Source organism: Mustela lutreola, chromosome 5 (genome assembly GCF_030435805.1).
Source record: "Mustela lutreola isolate mMusLut2 chromosome 5, mMusLut2.pri, whole genome shotgun sequence".
Taxonomy (NCBI): domain Eukaryota; kingdom Metazoa; phylum Chordata; class Mammalia; order Carnivora; family Mustelidae; genus Mustela; species Mustela lutreola.
The window spans coordinates 60260394-60274454 of NC_081294.1; the positions used below are offsets into that span (position 1 = coordinate 60260394).

General features: G+C 48.5%; 1 protein-coding gene across 5 annotated transcripts in view; it reads left to right on the forward strand.

Moving 5' to 3' along the window:
- The window catches only part of KCNIP1 (potassium voltage-gated channel interacting protein 1), a 339834-nt gene that overhangs the window by 126694 nt on the left and 199079 nt on the right, over positions 1-14061 (forward strand). The gene's annotated exons all lie outside the window — the stretch shown is intronic.

Here is a 14061-nt window from a genome sequence, read left to right on the forward strand (position 1 = left end):
CTCACGTCCCGGTGCATGTCCTGGTGGCTGGGGGTGTCATTAGGAGCGAGGGCATCACACAAGGGTGCTGTCATGCTCTGGGAACCGCTGGGGGGCTGAGAGCACTGTCAAGGTGTGATGGAGCAGTGAGCTTCTGTGAAAGATTAGAAAGTGTGATACCCCCTGCTCCATAGCTGCCGTTCCCCAGCTCAGACCTCCCCAGTCTCACCAGTGGGACAGTTGTCCAATGAGTCCTTGTGAAGTTGGGCCAAACATATGTTGCGCCATAAGGGACTATGTGAGAAAGTTGGTTGTTGGAACGGAAGGACAGGATGCAGTTAGGAAGAAAGAAAAGGATGGGTTTTGTTTTCCTTCGTTTAATGCTCAAATCTTCTGGTGAGCGGTCGAAGGATTTTAAGTAACCTGACACTTAAACCTTCAAGTTCTGCCATTGGAGCTGAGGTTCTGGTTATAGGTAGGGGCTGGGTAGTGATTAGAACCGTATTAAGGCAAGGGTGGACCCCAAGGTGCTCGGTAAATCTGCTCTTAGGACTTGCTTGGTCTCTTCTGACTCATTAGGCAAATTTGCATCTGAGAGTTCCCCATGAGTAACCTGTCCTCAAAGGGTCCAGGCATCTGGCCCAGCTCCCAGAGACATCAGGCTGGCTGAGCAGTGCAGGATGAGATCTCCGGGTGCAGATCTTAGGTGATAAAGCTGGACTGGTGTTTACATACTAGAACATGGGTATAGCGCTGCACGAGTCATGCATCCTTCTGTGCAGGGAAGGCTCAGCGTGCCCTTTTACCAGTCTTGGGCAGGCAGGGTCTGCAAGCCTAGACCCAGATTCTTGACATTCAGAGCCCTGCTTCTCACAAACCCTCAGATGCTCCTTGTGTGGGAGCAGAATTCAGCACCAGACCTGCATCATTTATCTGACCACTGTGAGGTCCCAGAGGCCAGGGGACTGTGAAACAAGAAACCCGGGGACTTGCTTTAAAATATTTTCAATGCCTGTGGCTCTTCTGGGAGGCCGCTAGGTTTCACAGAAAGATCTTGAGCTCTGGAGTCTGCTGGGGTCTGGGCATGCAACCCAGATTCATTACTCCCTCCCTCTGAGATCTCAGGCCAGCCTCATCTCTCTCAGCCTGTTTTCTCATCCATAAAGTGGGTGAGAATACTACGTCCAGGCAGGACACTGGTTGTGGGGGAAGTAGAAGGAGGGAGGATCCTGTTTCATATACAGTGCAGGCTGAGCCACCAGGGACCCAAGGGAGATGGTTGTAAGTGCATGGAAATACAAAGGATGGATATGGAGCTTCTAGCACAGGATCGTGCAAAGATTAAGAGCTCAGACGTCCCTTCTCCTACAAAAAATTCCAGGTCACGCCAGTGAATTCCCACAGTATTCCCAGAAGCCAGAGCTCTTTGCTGTCTCTGAGGACCCTAAGAAAGAGAAGAGGGGATGACAGCATTCAGTGAGCCCTCCCTTGCTGTGTGCCTGATAAGTGCTTTTTGGGCACTTTCTTACTTAACTCTCTCAACAATGCTTGTTTGAAGCTCACAGCAGAACAAGGCTACTGGGCAGGCGGCCATGACAAGCTGTCCCATCCCTGAGTGGCCAGTCCCTCTTGCGGAGAGTTCCGCCATGTTGGCTGAATTGCCCAGGGCTCTAGCCGTGTACATTTCTCCCAGCATTTGCTCCGATCAGTCTTCTCTCACCATCTTCCTCTGTGGAATGCTGATCAGCAGAAGACCTTTCCTGCAGAGGGAGGTGACTTAGAAATGGGTTGGGGAGGCCAGTGGTCAGGGGTCACTTCCTCACCAGGTCCCTGAGCCTTCTTTCTCTCCGGTCCCATCCTGTTCTCAAATTTGAAGCTTTTCCTTGCTGATGCTCTTACTGGAACTGCTGCTATGATCTCTGAGACATCAGGCTCAGATCTAATTAGAAGCCGTCAGAAGAGGGTGATGGAGATTTTCAGTTCAGGAAGTGATCTCCCTGCTGGGTTCAAATCCAGGTTCCACCACTGTTGAGCTTTGTCTTACTCAATGGTAAAGCAGGGACAGTTGCAGTTACTTCCTTAAAAACCACTGCTGGGCTGTGTGGATGTCAGGGATAATGCAAATCAAATGATCAGCACCAGCTCTGCTGTGTATGAAGTGGTCAGCACATTTTAGCTACTGTTCAATTTATAGCTTTACTGTTTGTGGCTTCCAAACGTCTAGAATGAGACCTTTGTGGAAGTAGGCAGTGTCTCTGGGAGTCCTAACGGCTTATCTCTGGAGCTCCCTTCCAGTGCCGTCCAGGTAACTCAGGTAACTAGGACCCCAAAACCCTAGATGTGCAGATGCTGGCCCTGTCCCTGCAGCCCCCACTGACCTCTGCTCTATGGCTGGAAAATTTCCTGCTGAAAAATGCCCTGCATGTTTCCAAACTATGATTTGGTGGCACATACATGTTTTTTAAAGTAGGACCAAAAACTCCATGTGATTAGTGCCAAGAGAAAGAGAGATGCGCCTAGCCCAAGCTGGGCGTCCAGGGAGAGCTTCCTGAAGGCAGCTGAAATCTAAATTAGTTTAAGAGCTGTGTCACTGGATGAAAGCATTCAAATTCATTTTCTTTCTCTGTTTGGGATCTTTGTTTGTCTTTCATGAGGAAGGAGAAAAGCCCTACTTTGGGGGATTCAGCTTCCGCCTCCCAGTCCCCGGTAGAACTTCCAGCTCCCAGAGTTTTGTATGTGCTTTTCATACCTGCTCTGGGCTTTAAAGAATAAGTGTGAAGGGTTGGGGTCGGGGGTGGCCAGAGAAGGATGATGTGGGTGCAGCTGCTGGTCCTGGGCGGGGGGCCGGCAAGAGACTTTAGGGAGAACATCCCTGAATGATAAGACCATTGCAGGAGAGATTTTTGCCTATAAGCAAACGGTGGGCAGTCCTCTGTGACCAAGAGAAAGCATTCAGAACCTTCAGGAAGGTCTGAGCTTGGGATCTCCAGAGTACTCATTGAATAGACGAGCAGACTAAATCCCACAGGTACTTGACGATTTTTCTAAGACCATATGGCAAGTTAGAAACAAATGTGGGACTGGGTCCCTGATTCCTAGATCAGTGAGTACCTTGGAGAATTTATGGAACCAGAGAGCTCCTGAGGAAGCTGTGTTTGTAATGTGTTAATCAGGCAGTGTATTCAACCCAGAAGATCTGGAAGACCAAGGAGAGGCAGTGAGGCAGAGAGAAGCAGTACCCTTGCTGTCACACAGCCCTTTGTCTCAAAGGACCTTTGGCAAATCATTTCACCTTGGAAATGTCAGTTTCCTGATGTCTAAGAGAGGCATGCTAACTTACAGAGGTGTTTGTGCTGGGCGGCGTCACCCGCTTCTACCTCTTTGTCCATCCTTTCACTCTGTTACCCCTCTCCCCACCCCCTAGTCCAACGATTACAATCCCACCCATATCCCAAGACCTCACTCAGCTATTCCCACAGTCAGTCAAGAAGACTTCCCCAGACACCAGGAAGCAGTGATTTCTCCCATCTACATTCCCCAGTTTTTTGAGGTGTGCGTTCTCAGGACTCTCAAGTTATGCATTGAATTGGGCACAGGATGGCGGTGTTAACCCCTTCATCACCACCCCCCCACACCCCTCCAAGGTGTCAGCTTCTTGCAGGGAGCTTATCTGGATCATTCCTCATAGTCCCCAGCTTGGTTTCTTGCACAGAGTAGGTACTCAAAAACATCTTTTCTGGAGGAAATTATAAATAATGGAATGGCTGGCCGCTCTCTGTTATTTTCTAGAATTGTAGACCCTGCAGGAAAAGTTAGCTTCCCGCTGGAATTTCAGTTACCAGCCCACTGTCTGGAATGAATTCTCTTATTTGGTCTGCTGGCTGTGAATTGGCTTTGTCCACGGAATGTACTGAATCTGTTTACCATTTAGCAGGGAGATGCTGAGAACAGTGTTCCCCAGCTCCTGGTAGGTACAGAAGGATGAGGAGCCCACACCCAGTGCCAGGCACAGTTCTTGGGCCCTCCGTTCCAGAAGAAAGTCAGTGGGGATCAAGATGAACAGAAAGAGGGAGGTGGGAAGATTGAAAGGTAGAAGTGAGGGACTATGGTCCAAAATGAGAAGGCTTTCAGCCCACTACCTGGCAAGGGACCCAGTCTTGGACCTCACTGGATACCTAGACGGGCTTTGCTCTATAAATGCTTCGCAAACGTGCAAAGGAACAGTGAGTGTGTGTGCCAACAAGCGAGTGGAAGAATGGTTGATTGAATGAATGGGGGAGTAAATAAATGAATGAATGAAAAGAAGCAAATGAGGTATCGAATGAATGCAGGAAGGAATGACTGAAGATAGGAAGTCATGAAGGAATGAATGGACCCATCATTAATGAACGAGCGATGAAGTACTAGGAGGGCTATAATGAAAGACTGCTTTTGCATGAAGAGTGTTGATTGTCATCCTATCCCAGTGCTGGATCTAAGCTGTCCGCCATGAAACTCGGAAGGAGTCAAGGGTGCAGGAAGCTCTGGTACAGATAATTAACCATAAACTTAGAGCAAGCACTTCTTAGAAAGCTAAAAATTATGAATTCAGTCAAGAAGAGTCCTGGTAGTTTTTGGATATCAGTAGGTGTGTAGTGTTCTGGGGGAAGGTGAGAAGATGGGAAAGTATCTCTACTTTCACTCTTTTGTTGATTCGCTAAAAAAAAAAAAAAAAGAAAGAAAGAAAAGAAAACTAAAGCAATGACTAATCCGGAATGGCCTCTTTTGTATTTCAGGTTCACGTTTACCTTATCAGGGTGAGATCATAAACCTGTACGTTTGTCTACGCATGTATCTGTTCACTAAGCAATCTCTTAAGTACCCTTCATCATCCCTTCCCTGATGTTACCTCTGCCCAGGGTTCACTCTGGCTTCCGATCACCCTCCACCGCCACCTCCCCGTTCTCCTGGCGAACTCCTACACATCCTTCAAGACCTCATTCAGTGTCCTTCTCTCCCAGGCTCCTGCAGGCAGAGTACATCTCTCCATCCCCTGCTACATCTGCAGCCGTTGCAGCTTCCCCTTGCTGTAATTGTGAACATTGTGTGATTATGGATTTATACATTTATCTCTCCGACTAGCTCTAAGGGAATGAGTCTTATGCCAGGGTTTCTGTCAGGCCTGATATTGGGTCCAGAGCTGATGGATGTTGGCTGGGTAGAGGTAAGGATGGATGGATCAGGGTGTGTGTTCCTGATGGCTCCAACCAGGGCAGGAATGCGGCAGCACAGATCAGAAATCCAGGTCTGCTTATGGGGAGAAGTGCTGCAAAGTTCTGCATAATGGCCCTGGAGGTGATGTTCCCATTCATCAGGCAGAGAATGAGCAGTGTTTAGGAGAGAGAGAGAAAAGAGGAGAGAGAGAGAGAGAGAGAGAGACTGACTCACTGGGAGTCTTGGGACCTTCAAACAAAGTTGACTTATCTTAAATGCGTCCCCTCCCTCCAGGGAGTATTTTAAATGGGTCACCTTCAGGGAGTTGCCGTCATCGACTGGGATATCACTGGCTTCCTGTATCCTAGCCCGGGGAGCAGAACTTAGGATTAAGTCTTGTGATTTCAGGCCAGGCAGGAATCCTCATTGGGGCAGCGGGGGAGATGGGAACCACACTCCACTCAAATCAGGGGACTAAGGACAGGATTGCAAAAATGGTTAGGGCCACTGCATGAAAGTAAGATCTTGGTTTAAACTCTGGCACTCTGACTCTAGCTGAACCTCCCTAGGCCTCCATTTCCTCCTCTGTAAAATGGGGCCAATGACTGTGTCTCCCTTACAAGGTTATGTGTATGGGGTCAAGGAGGGAGTGAGCACAGGTGTGATGATTTTAGCAACTTGGTATAGTACAGGCTTTGCTGCTGCCTTCGTCCCATCTCAGAGCAGGCCCTTCCTCCTCTGTTGCTTCCTCGGCACCGTGACTGGGCAGTCCTTGGCGAGCTCTGTCCCTCCAAACTGCAACCTCCGATTCCATCCCTCTGGGACCCAGAGCCAGCACAGCACTGGCCACTGGAGTCCCAGTTTCTCTGGTAACTCCAACAGGAAGGTGGAAACTTTAGATGATGAAGGAGATTCCTAATGGTGAGCTAGAAAAATGGGGATCAACTGTCAGGGTGAATCATAATTGATGGTAACTGCTGCTCTCGGCCAGGCACCTTCCTCGGGCCTTTTCCTACATTATTTTCATAACCTCTTCCCAGCCCTGGAGGACAGCCCCTATTACAGTTCCCATTTTGCAAATGAGGAACTGAGGTTCTAAGAAAGGAATCTCCTTGCCCAGAGCACACAGTTCGTGGATAGCAGCGCCCATTTCTGGCTGACCCCGGGGCCTGAGCTCTTGGCCATTACACCCATCCCCCTCCCCTCCTGCCCTCGCCACAAGGCAGAACAGCCCAAATGGGGAAAGTGGACGTTGGGGAGAAGGCATTCCGGGATAGACCTCATTAGCCATACAGAACAACCGAGCCATCTGCAGGCCCTGAGCAAAATGCTTTTAGCCTCATCTCAAACCACCCCTGGATCTGTTTCCATTTAATCTGACACTGCAAAAGCCTAAATATGAAATGATTGGGGGCAGAAGGCCAATTAGCAAATTCATTAATAGGATTAAACATCGCTCCCCCGCTCTAATCATTTATGTGAACTAAATTCTTTTCCCTTTGTTGCAGCCATCATTGCCTGTCAGTGAAGGATGGAGCACTTAAATCTCCAAGTATGTTAGGATTCCAGACCTTCTTAATCAGGAAGCAGAATCAGTCAGTGTGTCTGCACGTGGCGGGGAGAGGCAGGGAGGGGTCCGTCAGTGGGAGCACGGTCATCCTGGCAAAGGAAACCAACACGAGGCCTCGCTGGTGCATCCACTTTCTGTTCCCTCGCTGCCTCCTTTCTGCCCTTGGCCGTGGGTTGGCCTATAGCTTTAGGACACATTGGCAGGTGACGTGGCGGTTTGGGGCATATACTCCTAGACCTGGCTTCTAACCTTGGCTCTGCAGCTTGTCAGCTCTGTGACCTCAAGCAGGCCCCTCTACCTCTGTGAACCTTCATTTCTACATCTAGAAAACTGGGATGTTGAGAGTCATTTCCTCCAAGGTTGTTAGGACAATGAGGCAGTCTCGCTGCCATGTGAGAGCTTGTTAGAAATGCAGTGTCTGGTCCCTGCTGGAACAGAACCTACGTTTTACTACAGTCTCCAGGTGGCTTCTGTGCCCGCTGACCTAGGGCCCAGATTATAGTACGTATGTAAGTGCTTATGTGTATGTTTCTAAGTTTACATGTCAAGCTGGAAGGGATCTTTGAAGCCTCCTCGTTCAAGTCTCATTTGAGATAACAAAAAGGAGCTCCAAGGAGGTGAGTGGCTTGCCCCTCATCACGAAGCCGGAGCGTCAGATCTGGGATCTGAACCCCAGGCCTCCCCAGTCCCGCCTGTTGTCACACGAATCGCTATGAAGTCTGATCTCCCCAGACGAACATTTCTTCAATCGAGCTTTTCTTTCTTTCTTAAATAAAACAGAAGTGCAGGGCTCTATATGCCCATTAAGTTTTAATTTACTAATTTGAAATGTTATTCCAGCCAAGTGAGATCCTGAATCTTGATTCTGCCAGCCCTCCCTTCAGCTTTACCTGCAGGTTCTGTGACACGTGAAGATATGACAAGGATGCGTTCTGAGTCTTTGGTGGGTTGTAGCTCAGACATGGGCCGGGACAGAGGGCAGACAGAGCCGTGCGGACTAAAGTCCTCTCTCTGCAAGGGATTTCCTTGGTAGTGCTCTGAATTGTAGAGCAGGCTGGCAGCCCAGTTTCTGTACAAAGCCTCGGTGTGGGATTTAAAGCCAGAAGGTATGATGGAGTTAGAAGGAGTCTAAGAAACAGAGGAAGAGCTTGAATCGTGGAAGTTAAATGCCTTTTCCATAGGACATAGTAGCACCTCCCTGTTGGAAAACCAACAAGCAATCCTGCCAGCTGTCAGAGGAAGCGTCCTGCACTAAACGTTAAGCAGCACTCATCCAGGATCAGTAGACTTGTTTGGGATAGACACTGGAGGGATCGGGAAGCATTGCTTGAGGAGCAATTTGAATTTTTTCAGGGCCTGTATGTCCCAGATCCTTCTTCATACCCCATCTCCTTGAACTTGTACAGTGGCACTGTGATGGTTCTAGTGTCAGTCTCCCTTTGCAAACTGGAGAACCAAGGTTCAGGGACGTTCTAGGTCTAGTGGTGGAAGAGCAAGGGTTTGAAGCTTGTCTGATACCAAGGTACCCCACCGCATGCCTCTTCCTCCGGCCTGAGGCCTCACTCAGGACAAGCAGGCCTCAGATGCCCAAGAAGAGATTGAACAACAGCGGCTGGCTTCTGAGCCCTTGGGAGCCAAACGTGACAGCCACCAGCCTCCCATTGGTCCTGTCACCTCCTCACTTCACTCATGTAGACCGTGGGCCCCAAAGGAGAGGAGGGCTCTGCTGGCAGCCGAGGGAGTTCTGGAGGTCGCACAGCACCTGGCTTCCATGTGGGGCTAAGGCTGCATCTTCTCTCCATCCCTGGCACTCACCCAGGTGCCACTCTCCCAGATGGCCTAACTGCCCACTCAGCAGGGGTCTCTTCCAGAGGCTTCTCTTCTCACCTAGTGAGGGCAGCAGGGGACTCACTTCCCTCCCTTTCTCCTTTGCAGACTGCCAGCCCTGGGCTGGATTAGGACTCTAAGCCCTCAAGGTCCTTCAGCTAAACGTGATTGTGATGCCCCCTCCCCCACACCTTACCAACTACCACTCAGATGGCTCACAACAGAAACAGTCAAATGAGTCTAAGGAAGTCAAATGAAATTTGATTTTTTTTTTTCCATGATGACTACTTTGTTGATTTAAAAAGAAATAGATAATAAACTTTCAAAACACTTTTTTTTTTTTTTTCACAATGTTTGATGCTTCCACTTTGCTGGTGCTTTAAGCATCTCTTGAATGGGCCTGTTGGGTATTTTTGCATCTGAGTGGGAACCAGAGAAGAAAAAGAAAAAAAAAATCCGTATTGAGGACTTATTGTCTATGTGCCAGGCATTATGCAAGGTGTTGACAAATATAACAATAGTAATACAAATACTATTTTAAAAGCTCTCATAGTAAGGAGAAAAAGAATAGTAAAAACAGGGGCACCTGGGTGGCTCTGGGTTAAAGCCTCTGCCTTCAGCTCAGGTCACGGTCTCAGGGTCCTGGGATCGAGCCCCGCATCGGGCTCTCTGCTCAGCAGGGAGCCTGTTTCCCTTCCTCTCTCTGCCTGCCTCTCTGCCTACTTGTGATGCCTGTCTGTCAAATAAATACATAAAATCTTAAAAAAAAAAAAAGAATAGTAAGAACAAATGACATTTATGCAGCATTTTTTGCCAAGTACTATGCTAAGTGCTTTCGATATAATCCTTACGACAACCCATGGTCATCTCCATATAACACATGAAATCTCATGCTATGAGAAATAGCAATCAGTCCCTGATTTTATAGATAAGGAAGCTGTAGCTCAGGAGAAAGTGACTTGGCTAAGCCCCTCCAGGCAGCTGATGGAAGAGCCAGGATTCCCACCAACTCTGACCGACTCCAGAGGCAGATACGGTGCCTCCACCCCCCGGGGGCATTATGAGGAGGGTGGTAGGGACTAAAGACTGAGTATCAAATCCTGTCCTGACTTTCTCAGGAGCACCCTGCACTCCCCACTGCCTAGTCCCCTACTCCACCTGCCCTCACCTTGTGCGACTATGCCACCATCCCTGGGTCTTCCTAACCTTCCAGACAAACCACTCTGGGCATTGGTCCACACCGTATAGCCCGTACTGGGTCTCAGTCAGTTTTCCATCCCCCTGTCCCCCTCTCTGCCCCCTAAGAAATAAGCTGCCCAACAAGAAGAATGGTGTAGGATCCTGTCTTTGCCCTCAAGGAGCATCACTCTGATGACAATAATATTAAAAGCAAATCTATAGAGCTCCAACTTTAGCAGCTTGGTTTTATTTAGGCCTTATAGCATCTCAAGGAAGTCAGCATTATTGCTGGACTCTGTACAGATAACGTAACTAAAGAACAGAGGTCATGCAGAGATGTCCGAAGTCTCACCTCCCGGGAGGAGGCAAGCCAGCATTTGAACCCAGATGGTTTGACTCCAGCGCCTGCCCACTTAATCACCAGGTTAGACTGTATCTGAGCACCGACTTACACCCAGTTGCACACTGTGTTACGCCGTGGGGGTTTGGAGGAGGAAAGGGCATCTCTATCTGAGGGTAGAGCTGCAGAATCAGGGAGGAGGCCTGGAAGAAATAGCATTTGAGGCTGATTAAAGAGGAAGGGCTGGGCCAGTGCAGGAATGTAGGTTAGTAAAGCTCTAGGCAGAAGGAACAGGACGAGCAACGTCATTGAGGGAGACGACAAGAAATGAGAAGGAATAAAAAGGAAGGTGATGCTTTGCACTTTTGTGACTTGAAGGAAATCGGTAGAAAGGTCATCAGGAGAAATGAGAGGGAATAGACTGGAGGTAGAGACCCAGAGTCAGGCGTCCACATTCAGGAAGGTGGAGGGGAAAGGTCCTGAAAGGGAGGAAGGATGAGGAAAGGACTAATAAGTGGGGGTCAAGACTGTCTCCAATGCCCCTCCCCCTGTCTTGCCAGAAGTCTCCTAGGGATCACTTCAGCCTACAGCTGTTCCCCCCCCAGCCCCCCTTCCAGTTCACTCGCTGTTTGTCCTGCGTGATTTAGCAATTGATTGCCTTGAATTGCTCTATAATCGCTCCCTGTAAACATGCCTTGGCTGTTCGTGGTAAGAGCACACTTGAACCTCTCCTTCTGCCCTTCTGAGCTTCTTTAACGAGTCCAACACCGTTCTGGGCACATTAGGGGGCATTTGGTGGCTTGAATTAACATTTCACTGAGATGCATGGGGACTTGGGATTCCCTAATTGGGATTAATGTAGCGAAGAAGCCTGGGCACAACGTTGAGTCTCCTCTCAGCATATCTGCAGGATCCACACCATCAAAGACAGTTGTTCCGTGAAAAAGCATAGAGCATTGGAGGTAATCTCATAACAGCTTAGAGTTGATAGAAAAGGTATGGCATGTCGAGTGAAATAGAATGGAAGGCCAGTCCTGGCTCACCTTTTATAAGCCGTGTGGTTGAAGCAAATTGTTTGACCCCTCTCTGTATGTCGGTTTCAGCATCTATGAAAGAACAGCGGTCATTATGTCCACGCATTGGGTTGTCATGGGGATTAAATGAGATCACGGGAAAACAAGTGTTTATACACTGTAAGGCAATGCGTAAACCGTGGGTCTTAATATGTAGAGGATGATAATAATCACAGGTGTGGTGATGCTTTTGATGGTGGTGGTGATGACGCTCCTGACGGTGATGGTAGTGTTGTGGTAGCAACGGTGATGGTGATAGCGGGTGGTGAATAGTGTTATTGGTGGTGGTGATGGCTATACTAGGGCTAAAACTGGTGATGGCAGAGACATTGGTGACAGTGAGAACAGTGGTATTAGAGTAGTAATGGTAGAGCTGATAGGTCATGGTGTTGGTGATGCATGATGATATCAACAGCAATTGTGATGTTTATAGTAGGGTTAACACTGACTGGGTGGTTGGGGTGCTGATGCGGGCACGATGGTGGTGCTATGGTGAAAAGGTTGTATTAGTGATGATAGCAAGACTAGAGCTGATGTTAGCAATGATGGTGGTGGTGAAATAGTGGTGTTAGTGGTAGTGTTGGTGGCGGGATGAGGATGCTCGGAATGGTGGTGGTGGCACCAGTGGATTTGAAGCTATCTTTCTCTTTCTGCAATCTATCTTCTTTGACTAGTCTACACACAGGTATTTCTAACCCTGAGAATATTAATTCCGCCAGATACATTTGTCAGCAGTAGGAAAGAACAAGACACAGCAGTTCATGCCTCTAGATTTATCTATGGCTGGCACTTTCAGAGCCATTTTCATACAGGCTGCCTTTATGAGACTGGCATTCTTAGGACAAAGCATAGTGTCATGCCTACCACATAGTCAGTCTTCAATACATATTTGTGGAATGAAAGAGTAAACTTGCAGGAGAGCATAGGCTATACTCTTGAGTGAACTCATCAGATTTAAAGGTCCTGCCTCCAAAGGTACATAGGGTGGTCAGGTAGCTCCCTATCTCATCAGAATGCACCTGCACCCACACCGTGACCAGTGTGGACAGCGCAGCTGCCCTTCTATTCCAAGATGCTGGGAAGACTTCCTGGGAACCCCTGGATGTCACCCTGGCCTGACCACCTTCTTCTCTGACTTTGGGCTGACTGAGCACAAGGAAGAGCAGAAAAAAATGGCATCTCCCACTAGCTGCTTCTGGAGTGTTCATGTCTCTCTCCTCAGCTCCGTTTCTGGTGCATCATGAATAAGAGGCATGTCTTGCCCCTGGAGACATTCTCTTGGCAGCAAGTGCCTCCCCCTGAACGTGGGAGGGATTACAGAAGGTGTTTCAAATCGATTGCCTTCACAGCCCACCTTCTACCCTGGACAAGTCAGAGGTGCCTGGAGGGTCTGCCTCTCCATTCATTGTAAAAAAGGAATATCATACATCAACATTGTAGGGTTCTTGTGGCTTTCAAGTATGTGGTGTGTAGTAAGGGCTCAATAAATTGTAGTAATTTTTAATATCAGTAGCAGGTATTATTTCTATCATTGGTGGAGAGATTAACATTAAAGTAGTGAAAAATGATAGACCAGAAAATTCATACTCTCTTCGATGGAACATGTGTGGTTTGGATGCATTTGAATACCCTGGTCTTGGAACTCTCATCCTAATACATCACACATTGTTGGGCAGTGGGATGCGGTAACCTGTAAACAATTGCATTCAGGTGCTGTTGTGTTGAACAAGAAATAAGACTTGGAGACCCAACAGTCTTAGATTTAAATCTCAGACTTGCTTCTCACGGGCAGTGTGACCCTAGATAAGTTATTACGTGTGCCTTGGTTTCTTCGTATGTCCGGTGAGGTTAATAATCCTGAGGACATCTGTTTCTTGGGGAGAATATGGAAAATAAAGTGTAAACGGAGTGAGGGTGCGAATTTGTTTCCCAGGTGGCTCAGGCTCAGGTAATGGAAAGGCCAACGTGCTTTGGGGATTAGAGCTGCCTTCAGCCTTTATCTGTCTCTGGAGTGGATTTATTATTCCTCCAAACCCTGGAACAAAGTCAAGAAGGGGATGCAGGAAGGGAGGAAGAAGGGTCATAAGAGTGTGGAAGAAAATGTAAACCTGGAGAGTGAGGGTAGCAGGCCGCCTGCCCGTAGTAAGCCGTCGAGAGAGGATTCCAGGAGTTGTCTTTATTATTCTCACACTTGTTCTTGCTGTCAGCACACGTGGAAAGGAATCAGGGTAGAAAGGAGAACTGAAGCAAAGACATGGGGTGAGTGAGAACATGCAGGGGTGGACAGATCCTGAGCTGAATTTGGTCAAGGTGACCAAGCACCAGGTACAGTCTGCAAAGAGTGGAAACTGAGACAAGCTGCTCCCTAGCTGTCTCCCGCGACTTCTAATGCCACCCAGTGACTCCAGGTGTCAAACAGGAAGAGCTCTTCAATGATGTGTTCTTTGTTTTTTGATGGAGGGGAGATGTTGTGGGAGGGGCAGGGGGAGAGAGAGGGAACCCAAAGCAGAATCCTTGCTGAGCACGGAGCCCAGGGTGGGGCTCGATCTCACAACCCTGAGATCGTGACCTCAGCCAAAACCAAGACTCGGCCGCTCTGCCAACTGAGCCACCCAGATGCCCCAAACAGGAAGAGCTCTTTAAAGGATGTTTGGTGTGTGTGCATTTGTGCAGAGAGAGAAGGCGTGCTGCTGTGTATAGAGTATCAGACACCATGCTGGGCACGTCCCCTAAATCATCTTGTAATTGTCACACAATCTTACAAGGTTGCTCCTGTTCTCATGCATTTTAGAGGTGATGACACTAAAGCCCAGAGAGGAGAAGTGACTCACCCAAGCTCACCTCACTGGTAAGTGTGGGGACAATATTGAACCCAGCCCTGTGTGTCCCTTAGTTTCTGT